The sequence below is a fragment of the Eurosta solidaginis genome, chromosome 5, assembly GCF_040869045.1.
Source record: "Eurosta solidaginis isolate ZX-2024a chromosome 5, ASM4086904v1, whole genome shotgun sequence".
Taxonomy (NCBI): Eukaryota; Metazoa; Arthropoda; class Insecta; order Diptera; family Tephritidae; genus Eurosta; species Eurosta solidaginis.
Window position 1 is genome coordinate 99,777,458 of NC_090323.1, and position 21,494 is coordinate 99,798,951.

The 21,494-nt window shown below is 36.3% G+C and overlaps 2 long non-coding RNA genes and 1 pseudogene across 3 annotated transcripts in view; 1 reads left to right on the top strand and 2 right to left on the bottom strand.

Annotated features, from left to right (window-relative positions):
• LOC137233931 (uncharacterized) overlaps window positions 1-15,380 on the bottom strand; it is a 49,761-nt gene extending 34,381 nt beyond the window's left edge. Inside the window, exon 1 of the long non-coding RNA XR_010947609.1 lies at window positions 15,255-15,380. This is a non-coding gene — a long non-coding RNA (uncharacterized lncRNA). The remainder of the gene's footprint in view (window positions 1-15,254) is intronic.
• Window positions 7,781-16,531, top strand: LOC137233930 (uncharacterized). Of its 2 annotated transcripts, XR_010947608.1 has the most exons (3): window positions 7,781-7,906; window positions 8,765-9,254; window positions 16,247-16,531. It is a non-coding gene; the product is annotated as an uncharacterized lncRNA (long non-coding RNA). The 2 variants fall into 2 exon arrangements; XR_010947607.1 differs by lacking the exon at window positions 16,247-16,531 and having other exon boundaries at window positions 8,765-9,420.
• Window positions 15,703-21,494, bottom strand: part of LOC137233928 (uncharacterized) — a 133,372-nt pseudogene continuing 127,580 nt past the window's right edge.

The following is a 21,494-nucleotide window of genomic DNA, read 5'->3' on the forward strand; positions in this document are numbered from 1 at the left end:
GTTGGAGATTCGAGTTCAACGCTCAGCTCCCGAAAAGCTGGCTGATGAAGAAGTGAAATTCAGAAACATGTCCTAGTAACCATCGCCGTTTGTAAACATAAAATTTTTCTCTAATATCAATTACAAAACCCATTGTATAAAGCAATATGAGCAAAGCTCGCTAATTAAATACATATTATAACCGCACTGCGTTACCCGCCTTTACGTAACAAAAACACACCCCTGAGTGCAAGTGGCATCGCCGTCAGCTGTTGCTGAACAGCAATGCCAATTGCACTCAGCAGGACCAATTGACTCAGCAATAAAAATGATGGCCGCTGAGCGTGGGTAAAAACGAACCCGAATGAATTCGTTTTGAACATTGCAAGTGAACGGTCGTGAAAAAGCTAAGCGGTGTAGAAAAAAGTAAAGTAAAGATTTAAAAATAAAATAGAAAGACTGAATACAGTTTTGTGAAACTAAAAAGATAGACGCTTATTGCAACCAAAAAGTGTAACTAAGAAATTAGAATAGAGAACGTTTAGTAAACCAATAAGAAACACGAACAAACGAAATTTACTTTAAATAAACTAAATCTAATCAAACATAAAGAAAAAGCAGACTTATTGTTACTGTGTGTGTGAGCGGGTGTGCGCATAGGGCTGCATACCCACAAATTAACGTGAATATCAAAGATAAGAAAAAAAATGGTTGGCGCTAAAAGGCCATTCTTAAATGGCGACCGTGACGCTGGGCCTCGAAATGGCGGCCATAGTGGCGAAGAGGCAGGCCTCTTAAAAACTAAAATTATAAAAATTTAAAAATCAAAAAAAAAAAAAATTGTTTATTAATTAAAAACGAAAATGAATTAAACCATCAAACAAAAATACAAAAAATTACAAAATCGAAAGAAAATGAAATATTAATTACAACAAAATACACATATACGAAAAGAAAAAGTTACAAATTAAAATCCAAAAATTTACAAAAAAAAATTTAAAAAACCATAAAAATCCAAAAAAAATTCAAAACTTATAAAAACCCTACAAAAAAAAAATATAAAAATGCAAAAACCCATACAAAAAAAAAATTTTAAAACATGAAAAACTTTACAAAAATATAAAAATCTTCAAAATGTTACAAAAAAATTGCTGAAAAAGCAAATCATTTAGAAAATTGTCTACAAAAAAAGAGAGAGAGACATTCTTCAAATTTACGTACACATAAAGCAGAGATAATTCATATAATTAACAAACACGGAAATAATACCAAAAGTAACAACTAAAACTACTTAACATGCAACGGAGCACTGTACCTCCAAATCGTAGAGGCATAACGGTCCACAAAATATATATGTATACCATAACTAATACTGTACATAACGGTCATAGGCAAGCCACGCCATCAATATTTACAGCTATATACATAACGCTGGAAACCAGCAGCACATATCAGCAGCAGAACGCCAGCAGAGAAGGCAGTCAGCATAACAATATGAAATAACTACATACTGGCAGCGGACAACAGCAGCAGCAGAAAATTTGCAGTACGGGTATGGCGCACAGTGTGCAGAAAACAAAAGTAGATTATTAAAATTCTATTTCAACTTGTTCTTTAAAAATATTGTAGTTTTGAATTTTCATACTATCCCATCACTTTACTATATTATCATTAACTTTTCTTATAAATAAACATCACCTACGTAATTCCTATTACTATTACTATTTTCAAACAAAATTTAATATTATTATTATTATTATTATTAAAACATCACAAAAGAAAATACAAAAAAAAAAAAAATGAGACAGGCACAACACAAATACATTTGTAAAAATTTTTTAATGAATTTTTTTAAATAATATGGGTCACAGTTGGACAAAACCAAACCTAAAATTTTCCGATTAATGCATCTAATAAAATAAGATTCTTTTTCTACTTTTTCACATTCATTATATTTCAGCTGCCTTAATCATAACTTCATAAATAAGTAAAAATTTAATCTCGTTGATTCTAATCCAATTTATGGAAATTCTAATTATTGTAAACTTTCACAAAAACATAACTTTGCAACATTTTCATTATAAAATCTTTTTTTTGGTTTTTGCCCAACTACCCTATATAAGTACTTGCGTTTGAAGTATAACAATTTATTTTGCCAACCTACAGTGCGCTACAGTGCGTCCGTAAACAAACATACAAAATTTTTTTTAGCGTAAACGGTGGTTCCGTAATTAACCAAAAAGATTTATTTGCATAAACGGTGGTACCGTAAATAACCAATGAAATTTTTTTAAATCCCGGTGCGTCCGAGGATATTCGTATTATAAATTTGAAAAGATGCGGTGCGCCCGTATCTATAAAAATAAAACCATACAATTTTAGTAAAAACGATGCGTCCGTAAAAGCACAAACACATTGAGATCTTTTTAATAAAGTGGTGCGTCCGTTATCATCAGCCAAGTCCTTTTACAAAAATAAAATATTTTCCTTTGAAATCAATTTAAATTAAATTATTTCAATATACATTCAATTTATCATTAAATATTCAGTCTTTCATTAAATTGCCGGATAATTCTTTCAATTTCACATCAAAATTCAATTTAATTTCAATTTCTGTTAAATTTTCGTAAGCAATTTCCACAAATTCGACTTTAATCAGTTTAAATATTTCTTCTTTGCTTCCTACTACATATGTTCCTTAGAAACCAAAAAGTAGTTCCCAGAATTTCAGAACAAGACTCAGATTCCGAAAATTCCAAAAATTCAGATTCCAATTCCAAAAATTTTAATTCCGAAAGTTCCGATTCCGAAAATCTCGATTTTAAAAGCCCAGTTTCCGAAGGCGCAACCACATACTCGCCCATTACAATCAAAAACCTTGTTGTTAGACTTTCTTTGTCCGGAGAATTTCACGGATTTGAGGAATTGCCCGAAACAAATATTTCAAATCCTCCTAATTCCGATACAAATATGGCGACTCCTGAAGAAAAAAGGACATTTATCGGCATATGTGCTGGTATTATGCTTGAAAATTATAGCGGTGAGCCCCTAGGTCTCGAGTCTTTCATTACTAAAATTGAGTTAATCGAACAATTTGTCGACGAAAATTTAACTAGCATTTGTATTTCATATATTAAATCCAAACTCGATGGTAAAGCTCGAGAAGCGATACCAACTCAAGTACTTTCAGTTAACGATATAAAAATAGCATTACGTAACCGTATAAAACCAGACAACTCCAAAGTTGTGGCCGGAAAAATTGCTGCTTTGCAAGTTAATAATAATCATTACACCGATTTTGCAAAACGCGTCGAGGAATTGTCTGACGCTTTAGAGCGTTCGCTCATTATCGAAGGGATTACTCAGACCAAAGCCCGTGAAATGGCCATCGAGCAAACAGTTAACGTTTGCCGATTGAACGCAAAAACCAGTTTAGTAAAATCAATCCTCGCCTCAACCAATTTTTCTGATTCCAAGCACGTAGTAGCCAAACTGATTGTAGAACAATCAAATGAAATAAAAGAACGCCAAGTTTTAGCATTTAGAGCTCGGAACAATAACAATTTTAGAAATTTTCAAAGTAATTACCGAGGTCGAAATTTCCAAAATCAAAGTCGTAACTTTAACAGTTATAGACAAAATAGACCATCTTTTAGTAACAGTAACTACGGCAACAACTTCAATCGCGGCAATCAAAGGCAAAATTTCCGTTCCAGCGGCGGATATCGGAATCAGCCTAACAATAATAATAATAGCAACAATAGTCGTACTAGCAATAATAGCGGTTCTAACACTTCCAATAATAGAGCTAGAAATGCAAGCGTTCGGGCTTTAAACAGGGAAGCCCCTTAGGAGCGAACACTGAGGGAGGACGAGACAAATTACTAACTGATTCAGCTCACAATTTTTCTTCTAAAAACGTTTATTGTCTTAACTTACATTATTCCGATTTTATACAAATAAATATTCCTGGCTCTAACAAATTTTGTACATTTCTAGTCGATACACAAGCCGACATTTCATTAATCAAAATTTCTGCTCTTAATAAAAATTCGTCAATTAATAACAATGATACAATTAATATTACTGGAGTAACTACAGATACAGTTTCTACATTAGGTACTTTTACAACCAACTTACACTTTTCAAATTTTTATATCAAACATACGTTGCACGTGGTAGACAATGATTTCAACATTCCATCAGATGGAATACTTGGTAAGGATTTCCTAAAAACAAATAAATGCGATATCAGCTATGCAACAAATTGTATTTCTTTCTGGATAGGCAATGAAAAGATCGCACTTCCCATCCTTCACGGAATAGAAAGCGATACACTTGTTATTCCACCTCGTTGCGAAGTTTATAGAATTTTCGCCTTGGAAAAAGACTCAGAACCACTTTTCGTGGATTCTCAAGAGATTTCTGACGGTGTTTTCACAGCGAAATGTATAGTTGTTACTAGTAATCCGATCATTAAAGTAAGAAACATCACAAATAGCGTAAAATACGTAAACAATTGCAACATTCAAACCGAAAAACTTTCTAATTATAACGTTTATAAAATCAATAACCCAGTAAAACAAGATAGTCGTATTAAGGAACTTAAAAGCATTTTAGAAAAACAAATACCTAATTATGCTGAAAATAAGCTTATTAACTTATGTTTACAATATTCCGATATTTTTGCGCTAGACAATGATAAAATGACAATAAACAATTTTTATGAACAAAAACTAAGACTAAACGATACGACGCCAGTATACATTAAAAATTACCGCCTACCGTATTCTCAACGTGAAGAAATAAATAAACAAGTTAATAAATTATTGGAAAACGATTTGATCGAAAATAGTTGTTCGAATTATAACAGTCCCTTGAGTTTGGTACCGAAAAAAGACCTAAATGGCCAAAAATCGTATAGAATGTGCGTTGACTTTAGGGCTGTAAATAAAAAGTTAATTGCTGACAAATTTCCTTTGGCACGTGTAGACGATATTTTGGATAACCTTGGTCGTGCGAAATTCTTTTCTACTTTAGATCTTTTTTCGGGTTTTCACCAAATCCCACTTCACAAAGATTCAAGAGACATAACATCTTTTAGTACTGACCGCGGAGCTTTTCGATGGAAGGTTTTACCATTTGGTCTAAACGTAGCTCCAAATTCATTTTCAAGAATGATGTCAATTGCATTTTCTGGTATTTCACCCAACCAAGCCTTTATGTATGTAGACGATATAGTAGTAATTGGATGTAGCGAAGCACATCATCTCAATAATCTAAAAAAAGTTTTCGAAACCTGTAGGAAGTTCCACTTGCGACTTAACCCAAAAAAATGTAATTTTCTTAGACCTGAAGTAACTTTCTTAGGGCATAAATGCTCAGCAAATGGTTTGCTACCAGACGATTCAAAAATTTAAGCAATTAAAAGGTATCCTAAGCCACGCGATAAAGATGCTGTCCGAAGATTCGTGGCATTTGCAAATTATTATAGGAGATTTATTCCAAATTTCGCTTCTTTAGCAGCTCCATTGAATCGTTTGAGTAGAAAAAAGGTTGAATTTAATTGGGATACGGCATGTGAGTTAGCTTTCGAAAAACTAAGAAAAAGTCTGATTTCTCCAAAACTATTACAATATCCAGATTTGACCAAAGAATTCCTAATTACGGTTGATGCTTCAAAGTTAGGTTGTGGTGCGATACTGAGTCAAAATCATAATGGTAACGACTTGCCAATCTGTTTTGCTTCTAAAGCCTTTAGCAAATCAGAACAAAATAAAGCAATAATAGAATTTGAACTTTTGGCAATATATTTTGCAATAAAGCAATTTCGTGCATATATTTATGGCACTCACTTTAAAGTTAAATCAGATCATCGTCCACTAGTTTATCTATTTAATATGAAAGATCCGTCGTCGAAACTTTCCAGAATCCGTTTGGAATTGTCCGAATATAATTTTACTATAGAATATATTAAAGGAAAATCTAACGTTCGTGCAGACGCATTATCGCGAATTTCAATTCAAGAACTTAAAAATTCCAATAATCAAATTTTAGCAGTACAGACGAGGTCTATGACGAAACGTCACGAACAATTACAACAATCGGCTGAAGACATAAACGAAGAAAATGTCAAATTACAGGTATTCGACAAATTTTCATATAATTTTTCCAAGAAAATCCATAGGATAAAAAGCCAAATATGTCATGACAACGATAATGATAAAATCAATTTAAAAATATATGCGCATTTAAAACATAAAAAACTCGAGTTACTTAATATTGTGTGTACTAACAAAATAATGCAATTAGATGAATTACTTTTGAAGCTTGAAAAAGAAGCTGGTAAACACAGTATTAAGAAAGCAGAATGGCAAAAAGATGATCAGTTATTTAAATATTTTTCTATTTCAAAATTTAAAAGTACAGGGAATTCAATTTTAAAAAATTTACAAATACTATTAATAGAACCTGTCGAAAAAGTTACAGACAAGGACAAGAAACTTAAATTAATGGAAATTTACCACAATGACCCGATATCAGGAGGTCACTGCGGAAATAAAAAGCTTTACGCAAAAATACGTACGAAATATTATTGGAAAGGTATGACCCGTGATATTGCCACATACGTCAAAAATTGCAAAAAATGCCTTTTGAATAAAGTCAAGCCAAAAACCAAAGAAAATTTGGTGCTTACACCAACACCCTGCAAACCTTTCGATGTCGTAGTTATAGATACAATAGGACCTTTGCCTGAGTCGAATAATGGGAATAGGTTCGCGGTTACTATTATGTGCGACTTAAGCAAATACCTAGTTACAATATCAATCCCTGATAAGACAGCAAAAACAATTGCAACAGCCATGTTTGAAGGCTTCATCCTCATTTATGGTATAATGAAATCAATTAAAACCGATTTAGGAACCGAATATAAAAATGAAATTTTCTCTGAATTAACTAAACTCCTAAAAATCGAACATAATTTTTCTACAGCTTACCATCATGAAACCCTAGGTACAATTGAAAGAAATCATCGGGTGTTTAATGAATATTTACGAGCTTTTTTAAATGATAACTTCCCCGAATGGGACGTTTATTTGAAATATTTTACATTTTTGCATAATACAACTCCTAGTACAGTTTTTGATAATGGATTTACTCCATACGAATTAGTATTCGGTAGAAATGTTACCTTACCAAATGAAGTTCAAAAGAAACAAATCGATCCAATTTACAATGTTGAAAATTATGCAAAAGAAGTAAAATATAGACTACAAAAAACGCATAAAATAGCAAAAGATTTAATTAATAAACATAAAATTAAAAATAAGGATATACATGATAAGAGGGCGTCCGTTAGCTATTAATATAAACGATAAGGTAGTAATACAAAAAGAACCTAGAAATAAACATGAAAGCATTTACCAAGGACCATATATAGCAATGGTTCCCAACCGGTGGTCCGCGGAAGCCAAAATATGGTCCGCGAATGATTTGAAATTTAACGGTTGGTAAACAAAAACTATCCACATATGGCATGGCAAAATAACGGTTGCTCCATATATATATATTTATTTTCCATGTATTTTGTTTCTGTAATTTGAGCCTAATGCCAAATCGTATTACCAAAAAAGTTATTATGCCAAATTTCGCTGCTGTAGGACCCCCCACCATAAAATAAGAATACATAAGTGAAATCGGAATAGCGATTGTGATTTTCTAAAAAGTAACAGCTATTGAAGGTAGCAGTCACTCTCTTCACTGATACTGAAAAAACAGTGCGTCGCTCATAACTAACCCAGTCATTTGTTATATTTCAGTTTCTGTAATAGCATTTCGTATTACTTTACTGTGTGAGGAAGGGAATTGATCATTACTGATCGTTGTTCTTAACTTTATTTTTTGAATTTGTCCGTTAATGGTACAGGTAAGTAGACATTTTAATTAAATTGTTTTCGTTGGTCTAAAAAACTTCGATTTCTGGAATACCATGTACATTTTAAAAGCGTATATTTCTGTTTAAGTGAGCTCACGATTATGTGTAAATGGTGTTGAATCAGTGCATATCAAATTGCTGTTGTGATTTGTATATGATTTGATATGATATCGTAATTTTAATGAAACATCAATATAGGTATATGCATATGCACATGTGAAGTAACATGGTTCAATTACAAGGTTACCTATTCCATGCAAGGAAGAACAGCTGATGTTCCTTGTAAGAACACTATCGGTTAGATAACTAGAGGTCACGACTTTAAATGTTTATGAACTTCTAAAAGTCGAATTGATAATTCTAGTGCAAAGATTTGTTATTCGTGGGTTCGTAGTACATTTTTTTTTGTTTTTGTGTTATATAAAAAATAAGTACCTCCCGTGACAAAACCAAAACAAGTAAGTATCGATTAGTTTTCCGCCTGCTTACTTGGTTATGCATTTGTCACGAGAGAGCTACTTACTTGGATTTGTTGTGTCACGGGAGAAGCTAGCTTAGGCTACGCGCACACTGCAACCGATTTTTGTAGTCCGGCACGGCCGGCAAATTCGAGCGCGTTCTATTTGCACGGACGAGCAAAAGTTTGTTTACATTCGGGTGAAATCGAATGAAACTTGCGAGCACATTTAAAACACATGTGTGCGGATGTGTGTTTGCTGATGGACGACAAAAGTCGGTTGTAGTGTGATCGTAGTGTAACACCAAGATAAATATTTTTTATAATGTCTGAACTTACGGTTTTTTCCTAGTTTGTATTTAGCTCTATTTTTTTTTTAATTTTATTTTAAGGACATGGCGCCCAAGAGAAAATACGACAGTAACTACATAAAGTTTGGATTTACCTCGATAGAAAATAAGGGAGAAATAAAACCACAGTGTGTTATATGCTCAACTGTCCTCGCAAATGAAGCTTTAAAACCGGCGAAGTTAAAACGCCACTTAGACACGGTACATCCGAATTTGTCTGACCGTCCAGTAGAATTCTTTGAAAGAAAATTAGAAAACCTAAAAAAAATGAAACTCGGACCTAGTGGTACGAGATTTTCAGCATCACAAAAATCATTAGTAGCTTCGTTTGAGATTTCTAAATTGATAGCACAATCTAAAAAACCTCATACAATCGGGGAAACGCTTGTGAAACCCTGGATGATCAAAGCCGTCGAAGAAGTACTGGGAGATATTATATTATATAGTCACAAAAATTGATGGAGTTAATGTCACGGTTTTAGATGAAGTAAATAAAAAGGAAAAAACCGTTCACAAAAACCGAATCAATAAGGTAAACTGATAAATTTTTCTCATACAAATTTACAAACTAACTTGTAATTAATTTTAAATTTTCACTATCTGTTATTGAAGCATGAAATTTCAAATTAAAATTTATATTAATATACAAAAACAAAAATTTCAATTTGCATGTAAATAAAACCAAATGTTAATATGCACGCACTATTTGTAATGAATATAATATATTAATTTAGTGCAATAGAAATTAGAAAACAAATTACATGTAAGTAATTGAATTAATATTAACAAAATTTCATATGTAAAAGAAAAAATTTTGTTCTGATTGAACGATTGAGAAAAAAGGGGAGGAACACCCTAATATCATACATTCATTCAACCAAAACAATTTAAGTCATTGGAACAAGAAGAATATGACAAATCTGATCAACTTGTCAGATTCTTCTTTTTCTAAGGATGGGTGGTATAACCGCACTGCGTTACCCGCCTTTACGTAACAAAAACACACCCCTGTTTCAGCTGTTGCTGAACAGCAATGCCAATTGCACTCAGCAGGACCAATTGACTCAGCAATAAAAATGATGGCCACTGAGCGTGGGTAAAAACGAACCCGAATGAATTCGTTTTGAACATTGCAAGTGAACGGTCGTGAAAAAGCTAAGCGGTGTAGAAAAAAGTAAAGTAAAGATTTAAAAAGGAAATAGAAAGACTGAATACAGTTTTGTGAAACTAAAAAGATAGACGTTTATTGCAACCAAAAAGCGTAACTAAGAAATTAGAATAGAGAACGTTTAGTAAACCAATAAGAAACACGAACAAACGAAATTTACTTTAAATAAACTAAATCTAATCAAACATAAAGAAAAAGCAGACTTATTGTTACTGTGTGTGTGAGCGGGTGTGCGCATAGGGCTTCATACCCACAAATTAACGTGAGTATCAAAGAAAAGAAAAAAAATGGTTTGCGCTAAAAGGCCAACCTTAAAATATGATCATATTGATATAATAGTAACAGCGGAAGTATTAAAAACAAATACTGTAAAAATCCGAAAAAATGTTACTAAGCTTTCAAAAGCGTGCCTAAAAATCATATCCACACCATTGGGAATAAACTACATACAGAGTGTATGTGCCTACATGGTGATCAAAAGGAATATAAACAAAAAGGCAACTCTTAGAGACCAATTGTACAGCGAACAACGGGACAATCATATGGCTTAGCAGCTAAAGGCTTGCACTGATATGAATGTTGGAGATTCGAGTTCAACGCTCAGCTCCCGAAAAGCTAGCTGATGAAGAAGTGAAATTCAGAAACATGTACTAGTAACCATCACCGTTTGTAAACTTACAATTTTTCTCTAATATCACTTACAAAAACCATTGTATACAGCAATATGAGCAAAGCTCGCTAATTAAATACATATGATCATATTGATATAATAGTAACAGCGGAAGTATTAAAAACAAATACTGTAAAAATCCGAACAAATATTACTAAGCTTTCAAAAGCGCGCCTAAAAATCATATCCACACCATTAGGAATAAACTACATACAGAGTGTATGTGCCTACATTGTGATCAAAAGGAATATAAACAAAAAGGCAACTCTTAGAGACCAATTGTACAGCGAACAACGGGACATTCATATGGCTTAGCAGCTAAAGGCTTGCACTCATATGAAAGAAAGAACGTGTATTACGGGAGTCCCTGTCGTGAAGACTTACCTCCGGTGTAAAACACAGATCAATGTCCGTTGATCTTCGGCCCAACAAGTTGGTACCAATGCGGTGAGCTGGGGTGTTCAAGTCAACCAGCCTTGGTTTGGCGGAGGAGGACTATCCATCCTCCTCTTCCATTTTCGGGTAATGGCACCCGGTTGCACGGCAACTCCACCGCGAGTTCCGTGCTTGCCTCAAGGTCCCTCTTTCATTGATTTTGGTATCTCGGTATCTGGTTAACAAGTTAACCAGATTGAGATATTTGGCGGCGCTTGGTTTTGCTTAGATGTTGCTTAAAGGGCCGCACTACGTTGACAAACAAAGTGAGCTTGGCATCCAATATGCGCCGTCTTCAACACCAAACACCATCACAATTTAAATCAAGGGATGTGACCAACCTTTTCCGCACACAGACCTGTGAGTGCCGAGTGCCCGCCTCAACAATGCCCCTCGACATCGCTTGAGGCCACACTACGTTGACAAACATTGTGTGCCATATCGTCTTCTATTGGCTTCCATTTTCGCTACTAATTTCGCTCCAATTTCCACTCAATTACACAACAATTATGCACCGATTTGCCTCCAATTACACTCCTACCACAATTAAGGGATGTGGCCAACCTTTTCCGCTCACAGACCTGTAAGTACCGAGTACCTGCCCCAGCAACATCTTTGCACTGCAGTCCGCCACACTACAATGATTTGACATCGTCAAATCTTGCCACATATAGGGTGTGGCCATCCACACAGCGAACACCTTCTATTCGCTTGCGCAGTCTAAAGCAGCCTCAAAACATCTCAAAAGACGAGATGAGCACCGGCCCACTCGTACAATTATCGATTGCTTTTCGGCTGACGATAGACATGCGCTCTTTCACCATCTTTCGTCGACTTTTGTACAGCATTTTGTCACAATTTAAGGGATGTGACCAACCTATCATCTGCCCCTCAGGGTCAGCTTCTCAATGAAGTTGGGACCGCCGTGGCAAGCATGAGACCGAATTCCCTTGGGTCTTGGGTCCCCAAGGGAAAACAAGTCTACTCAGAGCGTGTGTCATAAGTGAACTCTGTTTGAAACCACAGCCACCGCGATGCTCCCACAAGGGGGCCATCCCAGGACAGGAGGTGAGACCTGAGTACAAAGCATCGTTCGATGCAGTGCACCAGAGCACACTGGCTTCTCCTGCTCCCGCGGTAGCACTTTTTCTAAAGACCTTGCCTAGGGTCCCACAGGGTGATACACCGCGTCCACCCTGCTACCTTTCGAGTAAAACACCTTACTCAAGAATTGGGTACCCATGGTATTATGGTCGCCTTTTACGACCGGTATACCTACCGTGGGCATATTCTAACCCCTAACCCACAGGGGGAGCACTCATATGAATGTTGGAGATTCGAGTTCAACGCTCAGCTCCCGAAAAGCTAGCTGATGAAGAATTGAAATTCAGAAACATGTCCTAGTAACCATCGCCGTTTGTAAACTTACAATTTTTCTCTAATATCAATTACAAAAACCTTTGTATAAAGCAATATGAGCAAAGCTCTCTAATTAAATATATATGATTATATTCATTATAGTTCTATTAAATCTTTCCGCGTTTCCATTCAATTCGTGAACATATACTGAACAAATATTTATAACGATCCCTCTCTCTTTCGCAAACTTATAAACCCTACCATTCAAATATTCTGAGCCATTATCGCATCTCAAAAACTTAACTCTATTTCATGTCAAATTTGCAATTTCATTAACATACTTAACAATGGAATCAAATACTTCCGCTTTAGATTTCATAGCGTACACTTCAGCTATTTTACTATAATCATCAATGAAAGAAACAAAATATTTTTCACCTTGGAAGCCGGTTGTTGTAAACGGTCCACACACATCAGCGTGTACAATTTCCAACAAATCCCTGGCCTTTGTTCTCAATACATGTTTTACATTTCATAAACTCGGATTCCATTTCTATTGGCATTCCTTTAGCATTTGATTTTTTGAAATGACGTTTAGATAGTTAAAGTTTATGTGACCCAACAATCGGTGCAACTTTTCTTTGTTGCTCATATTTTTGATTTTTATTTGCTAAATTTAGGCCCGGTTTCAGTAGTTGATTAAGCTAAGCTTAAACTAAGTTTGCTTAAACTCTAGTCAAAGTTAAACTCCGGTTAAACTACTCAGCAGTTTTCAGTCACAGTTTAAGGCCGCCTTTGGGGTAGGCTTTGTTGTGCGGCAACATTGGTTTTTTATTATCTAGATAATTTGTAGATCGACAACAGCTGGATTTTGTTTACCCAACAAACATGGAAAAAAAAATTCTCCAGCGAAATATATCTAGTTCCGGAGGTGATATCCGACATCATTATTTAATTATTCTTAAATCAGATAATTCTATAGTTGGTATCCAACTACTTTCAACAATTTTGTAAAATGTATATTTCTAGAATCACCATCGTCGAAAACTTCCTAAAGACGCCATTCTTAAATTATTTTCCGACCTTAGAGAGATTTTGAGGAATATACAATATGAATATTCAACACATTTCTCCAATTGATATCCTACATTGGATATCGAGTTATGGGGGAATTAAAAACAAAATCTCCAATCAGGTATCACCAAAACCAACAGCTGTTTATTGTGAGAAACAAACACCTGGTTGATAGCAGCAATGAAGCGTAATTAATCAAAAATAAATTATATATATTTTATTTTAGTTTCGTGGAAATACTGTGGTATGGAATCTTACATTCGAGTCCAGTTAAAGTACCACAAGTTGGGAACTAAATTGTTTCAACTTAAATATTAGCATTTTTTGTGTTATAAAAAATTACCTCTTTTGCTGAGTACGCTATGGTTCTCGAGTTGAGCCACTGTTTCGAAACAACTCTTGAGATTTTAGAAGTATGCCTAGTTATCAACATGAGCTCTAAAGATACTCCAACACAAATGCTTGTTGAGTATATTCGACGCCATTTCTAATGAACGCAAATAACTGATAAGTTAACTAGAGTTTAACCCAGCCAGATCGGCAGCTTAAGGTCAGCTTAAACTTCAGTTAAAGTATACTGAAAAACTGCAGAATAAGGTTAGGCGTAGTTTAACTGAAACCATTTCTTTTAAAAGCTAATGCCGTTATTATACTACGACTGTTAATAGTTTTGGTAATATTTCCTTTCGAAACCAATATGTTGTTTTGTGTTAACCTACTGTAACTGATCAAATTCTATTTCATATCTTTTATATAAAAAACATTTCGAATTTTGATACATTTAATTTTTCCAAACGCTTAAAAATAGCTTACAACATTACCCATTTTTGTTGCTTTAACAACCCTATTATCTCCTAGATATATATCAACGGGTTTTTACAATAGCTTCAAATTTTCAAAGAACTTTTCATCGTTTATTGTGTGGTCGGTACAGCCACTATGGTTATTAGCATTTAATCTCATTAGCTTTCTATATTTGCCACCGCATGGCGTGCAGTTGTTGTAACCCACGCACCATTTCTGCCTTCGTTTCTCTTGTCTGCATGCTTATTCTTGCGCGCTGTCGTTATGCTCTACCCTCCTTTTCGATCACGTTTTGATCACCAACAATTTTTCGCGCCATTTTTCCATTCTATTTGGAAATGCGCAGTCTCGCCGCAGCCATACCATGCTATCAGTTTGACGCTTATTTGCAGCAAATGCATTTGATTTACGCCCATTATTTTCTTCACCAGCATTCTTCAGTTCGGCCATTTTAATATTATTTTTTGTGTAATCTGCAGTTTGTTCCTCCTCTTTGAGGGTATCGCTCAAATCACCAATGTAGCTATACGACTCAGGCAACGTGTTGAGCATATAATAAAATTTTTCCTTTTCAAACACATTCGCCCCCGCACTCTTCAAGTCGTTATCGCAACGCTCGAAATCTCCAAAAAAAAAAAAAAGTTACTGAGTCGGTGTCTCCCTCAATTTTAGTCGCTCCAGCGTGTTCCTGCACAGAGTTTGCAGCGCTATGGACTCTTTCAAGTATAAGTTATCGAATTTCTTTATTATATCAAATGCTGAAGTTTTGTCACAAACAAACTCCAACTGCTTATTCGAAACGGCACTGTATATATAATTTATTGCCCTCTCGACAAAAACCTCGCATTTCTTCATTTTCAAATACATTATTATTCGCTTCTTCCACATGAGGTAACTCTCCCCATCGAACATTGGAATAGCGATTTAATTTTTCGACGCCATTTTGCTCTTTGCACCTCGCGCACTTATATGCGATTATACGAATAGCAATATAATTTCAGTTTAATTTGATAAATACGTACGCTTCTTTCCACTCTGGAAAACCTTCGGACTGCTACCATATAAAGATTCCAGGACCAATTTAAATGAAACAGGAACTTTTGTTTATAATATTAATTTACGTTTATTTCTCATTTACTAAGTACTTGCTGAACTCAGGTTTGTTCTAGAGATAATACAATACTAGATATCATCGATAACATTGTATATTGAATGTATGCTTTACAAACAGAAGCCATCCTGCACATAGCAGACAATATAATCTTACAACTTTACAAAGACGCCTGTATATCAACTTTTGTGATTGGCCATTTGTATTTTAATTAACAAGGGATTGCTTTATTAGGTTTCGAATGTTTTGACCAATTCTTAATATTTGTGTGCTCGCCTTTATCAATATTGGATACGATTTGGGTAAATGGGGAGGGTTTCCCTCGTCTCCTTTCACAAATAAAACCACTACACTTCCTTTAAAAATTTACAAACAAGTAGGCTTTTATTTTATGTATAAGGCTTATTAATATAAACTAATGATTTTGATTAGTTAGATAGGTAAATAGATTATTTTATATTATAAAATCACTCAAACTTTCACAATAAATATTTCGCGACAATGGTATCGATAGCCGGACGGTAATTAGCGAACTGACTTTTTCTTCAGTTTTCTGGACCGCCAGGAAAGTCTTTAATGTATATATATATGTGTAGAAATATTAATATTTAGGCAACGGTAAGTAAATTCATTGTTTACAGGGTGGTCCATTAAGGTAAGTATTTTAACACATTTGTAGGGTATTTCATTAGGTAAGTATTTTAGCAAAAGGTGATATTAGCAAACATAAGTATCTAAAAATAGTTAATATTTCATTAGGTAAGTATTTTTTTTTATAAGTATCTTAAAATAATTAATATTTCAATACTTCATGTTAAAAATTAATTTTGTAAAATCATTGTATCCTACAATTTATATGTCAATTAAATTTGAGCTCATGTCTCCAAAAAATATCATTTACAGCAACTTCATTTTCAATTACACTTGGTTGGTTAAAAGGGACTTTAAATTCCATAGAATTAGAGCTGCCACCTTTTGTGATACCAATTGTTCTTTCCACCATACATCTAGCCTTTGAGTGAACCGCATTAAATACACTCTCACTTGAACCGTCAGCAAGATTTCTGTATGGGGTTATACACCAAGGTTCAAGTGGATAGCCGGAATCACCTAATTAAAGGAAAGTAGAGAATAAATTCCCATAGTTCATATTAGTTGAATAAAAATATTCATACCGATAACCACGAATTATTGTTAGAATTTATTTCAAATTGCTATTCTAGCTTTATCCTTTGCTCTGATTGCTTCCATACGAAGGGATCATGTGCAGCACGTCCATATCTAGCATTAATTGCATTAATTTTGTATTGGTGATCGCATATCTGTAACAAGATACATGTTTATACGGATAAAATAATTGCTTCGATCGAAATATGTCAAAATTGTGAGTCTGCAAACAAAGTTTATATTCTTGCGTTACTGCCAACTGGATGATGGGCGGTGCAGCTGCTGAGCAATGGAAATTTGTATTCCTCAGGACATAATTAAATGCTGCTTTATTAAGACGAAACCTTTTGATGAACCTAAAAATTATCCAGTTATATAAACGATTTGGTAACAGTTCCCAAATGTTGAAGTTACCGTGAAATTATAGCGAAAGATTGCAGAATAAACGAACTTACGCATTTTCAGATAAAGAAAAAGGATTAGCTGCCATCTTACAACCTTCTGGTCATACCCATCCACGTCTTCGTTGGAACTTTCCAAAAAGAAAAGCAGTTTCGGTTCCATGTTTTGAACTCTAAAAAACTACAACTGTTAGTTTCCTTGATATTTCTTCGAGTAATAGAGCTTATTGGTTAGGAAGTACTGTTATAACAAAAACTAAAAATTATCAACATCTGCATCCCTCCTGTCACCTGCTTCCCCAGTGTATACCGCCCTGAAATCAGCGCACTACTCACCGGAGAAAGTGGCATAATTCTAGGCAATGCCCACCACGATCTACAGGCGGACAGAAAGGAGAAATAGCGTCCTAACGAATAAAGGGGGACACCCCGTGGTAATGGTAGGAAGCTGTCATTACTCCGCAGAAATCTCCATTGTGTTGCAGGACTCGTTAACTGCGTCAACTGGCAGCCGATGGTAACATAGACATCAAACCACCTCCCATGCTCCTCCCGCTCTCGCGATCAACCGAATTCATTATCCCAGAAAAACACCCTTTCATAAATTAAAAAAAAGGAAAATAGAAAGACTATCAGACCAATTCTAAATATTCTCGCGGAATTTTGTTCTCGCCGATTTTTTTATTCCCGTTGAAAAATTCCTCCAATTCGTTTCTCCTAGGGAGAAGAATAATTGGGGAATAGGAATTTCGAAGTCAGCTGTTTTGTCAATTGAAATTTCGTTGCGCATTTCTTATTTTGTTTAAAAAATTTTAAATTTTAATTATTGTTGCCAATTTGTATGAAATTAAGAAATAAGGTATAAACAATTCACATTATTGCATTTCATGTGGTATTCACTGATATGACTAATGAATTGGTGCCACAGCAACATCAACAGAGGAGCATAAGAAGAAGACCGGCGGGATAACACAAATCCACCGGAGTTGCCTGCATTTATTCTGCAAAGCAATTTTCTGGCAGCCAAGTCGAGTTGAGTTCGCCTTTCGCCATATGCCAAAATCTATTTAAGCTTTCTTAAAAAATCCTTGCGCAATTTCTGGATGGCTGCATCAAATATGCGAAGAGCTCTTCCGTTGCTTATGGTATAGTTTTCGACTTAAAACAAAGAATATTCTGGTTGTTGTTGTTGTTGTATTAACAGTGAGAATATTGTGGTAGAATGTAAAAACATATTTTAGCACAAATTTGTACAAATAAGTGTTCTTTCTTAAAATAACCAATTTCCTTTAATTATTTTGATGAATTCCCTTCAATTTAACTAGTGAAAAACTCCTATGAAATGTCAGAGAAATCTCCCTCTCCCTCACATTCATAATACCTACTTTTCTCCCATAACCGGTTTCCGCTTTTTCGAACATTGTTCAGAATAGGAGGAAAGGGAGAAGTGAAAAAACTCACAAGGAATTTTTATTTATAATACGAGGAATGGGAGAAGGGAAAAAACTTGCACGGAATTTTCGTTCAGAATTGGGCTGTATAAAAAATACACTGACAACCAATTTGCTGCTCTCCCAATCCCAACTGATGCCAGTCAAGGGGGGCGTGCTTTCCGCGTCAGCTCGTTTCATTCATTTAGCGAGAGAACGTGACCTTATAAGACAGCAGGAACCCGGCGATCCCCAAATAAGGGAAATAAACCAACGCATTAGATTGCAAGTTGATGAACACTAGCGGGCGAAATGGGAGGAGCACTTAAAGAATTGTAACCTCTCTGCCGGTATAGGTAAGCCACTGGTAGGTCCACAGTAAAGTTCCTATTGAATCCGTCTAAGCCAATGGCAAAATTTCCAACGCCTTTGGCCATAAAGTGCTGTCGAATGCGATAAAATGAGGGAGCCCTCTTTGCTGCATTGCTAATGCATTCTACGGTTGACAAAGTTAGACGGCGGTCCAACAGACGCGCACACAACCATAAATACAGCGCGACCCATCATCGCTAAATAGGTTGAGGATGCCATCGTTTATGCTAAATCATCTAAAGCAGTGGGCCCAGACGGCATAGCCATGCCGATGCTTAAAAACCTAGGCAAAGAGGGATTTAATTATTTAGCCCATGTCTTCAGCTTGTCCTTTTCCACCTTCGTCATCCTCGAATATTGGAAAATGGCCAAAGTGATAGCGCTACTAAAGCCTGGGAAACCAGCTAACATGGGAGATTCTTATCGTCCGATATCACTCCTATCGCTAGTAGCCAAGCCACTTGAAGCCATTCTGCTTCCCTACTTTAATTCAAATTTGCAACTAGCCAATCATCAGCATGGCTTCCGAAAATTACATAGCATAATCACGGCGCAAAACGCCATTAACACGCAAATAAATTGAGGATTTAATCAAAACCCTCACCATAGGACAGTACTCTTTGCGCTAGGTCTGCCAAAAGCTTTGGTTTCAGTCAACCACGGCACATTACTGCAACACCTGAACGGTCCTCCCTTCCCCCAAGTTTTAAAAGGTGGACCGCAAATTATCTGTCTGGTCGGCAAGCATCGGTGCAATTCAAGAACATAACATCTACACCCAGAAGGATTAAACAAGGGGCACCACAGTGGTGTCCTATCCCCACTGCTGTTTAACTTCTACATATCGAAGCTACATTCATCACCAGAAGGAGTCACTATCGTTTCCTACGCCGATGACTACACAGAATATTTACGATCGCGGCATCGGTCCAATGCAGCTCATGCCTTGGCCTATGCCACCTTCATAGATGCTCTGGGATCACAAACAGAATCGTTGCACCTTGCTACCAAAACACTAGTACCAACCCATTGACACCAGGTGCACCAGCAGCAATCGGACAGCACACTCGATATAGCCTATATCCTTCAAGGCGCCTCCATCCATCTCTGACTCCCAGAGTGACGACTGCCCCCCTTTGCACTTCAGAATTCTACAACTTAATTGTAACGGTTTAACAGGCAAGATTGCGGAGATAGTTGACATGAATAAAAATAACATCCATATTTCCGCAACTCAAGAAACAATGCTAACTGCTAGATGGAACCTCCGAACTTGCGAAGGATACAACATTCATAGGCAAGATCGCACAAGGGGTAATGGTGGTGGCCTTGCCATTATTACTCATCACACCGTGCAATATAGTCTATTTCAACCTAACATCAGCCGCAGGGATAATACCTTAGAAAACCAAGGCATAACCATCCGGTCAGACCTAGAAATTATTAACATCTCTATTCCCCCTGCCACCTGCTGTTCAAGAGGCTATCGCCCTGATATCAGTACGCTACTCTGTGGCGAAACCCGTTTTATCCTTGGCGATTTCAACGCTCACCACGATCTTTGGCATTCCAGCTTGCCAGTCGACAGCAGAGGCAGGCAACTAGCAGAGCAAATAGACAGTACGACTTTCTGCACGATAAACGGCGATGATCCCACCAGAATTGCAGGTAATTGTCACAGCTCACCTGACATCTAAATCGTCAGTGCAGGGCTCATAACCACGATCTTTGGCATTCCAGCTTGCCAGTCGACAGCAGAGGCAGGCAACTAGCAGAGCAAATAGACAGTACGACTTTCTGCACGATAAACGGCGATGATCCCACCAGAATTGCAGGTAATTGTCACAGCTCACCTGACATCTAAATCGTCAGTGCAGGGCTCATAAATAGCGCTGAATGGCAATCCTTACTTTAGCTTCTGATCCCCTGCCCATACTCCTTTCAATTGAGCGACCTACAAGTTTTATCACCTCTGAAAAGCGGACTTTCATTAATTTAAAAAAAAGCCAGTTGGGAAAAATACACATCCTTTACAAACCAATCTTTTGCTGATCTTCCCGTTCCGACCGATGTCCGGTAGGGCGAGCGTAGGTTCCGCAAGGTCATCGCTTCAGCTTCTGCACGCTTCATCCCGGCCGGTAGTATACCTGAAATCATACCGCATTTCCCGGCCGAAGCCGCAAATTTAGTAAGAGAACGTGACCTTTCGAGACGCCCCAACCCTAGAGACCTCCTTATTAAGTGTCTTAATTTGGATATCATGCGGCAGGTAAATGTACATAAACGTACGAAATGGGAGGAGCATCTAAAGAACTGCAATCTCTCTGCGGGTGTTGGTAAATTGTGGTCAACCGTCAAGTCCTTGTCTAATCCAACTAAACACAATGATGAAGTATCTATAGCCTTCGGTGATAAAACTTTATCTGATTCGAAGAAATACGCGAGCGGCTTTTGCCGACAATTTATAGTGCATTCTTCTGTAGACAAAGCCAGACGTCGTGCGAGACGACGAGCTCATAGACATAAATGCGACGTCCCACCCATTACCATCACCCCCACAGAGGTTGAAGGAGCCATCCGTAAGGCCAGGCTCTCCAAGTTGAAGGCCCCGACGGAATAGCCATGCCAATGTTTAAACACCTTGGCGATGAGGGAATAAAATACCTCACACATGTTTTCAACCTGTCACTGGAATCCTTCGTTATTCGCGAAAAATTGCTACTAAGGCCCGGTAAACCAGCTAACGAAGGCGAGTCTTTTCGAACGATATCACTCCTTTCG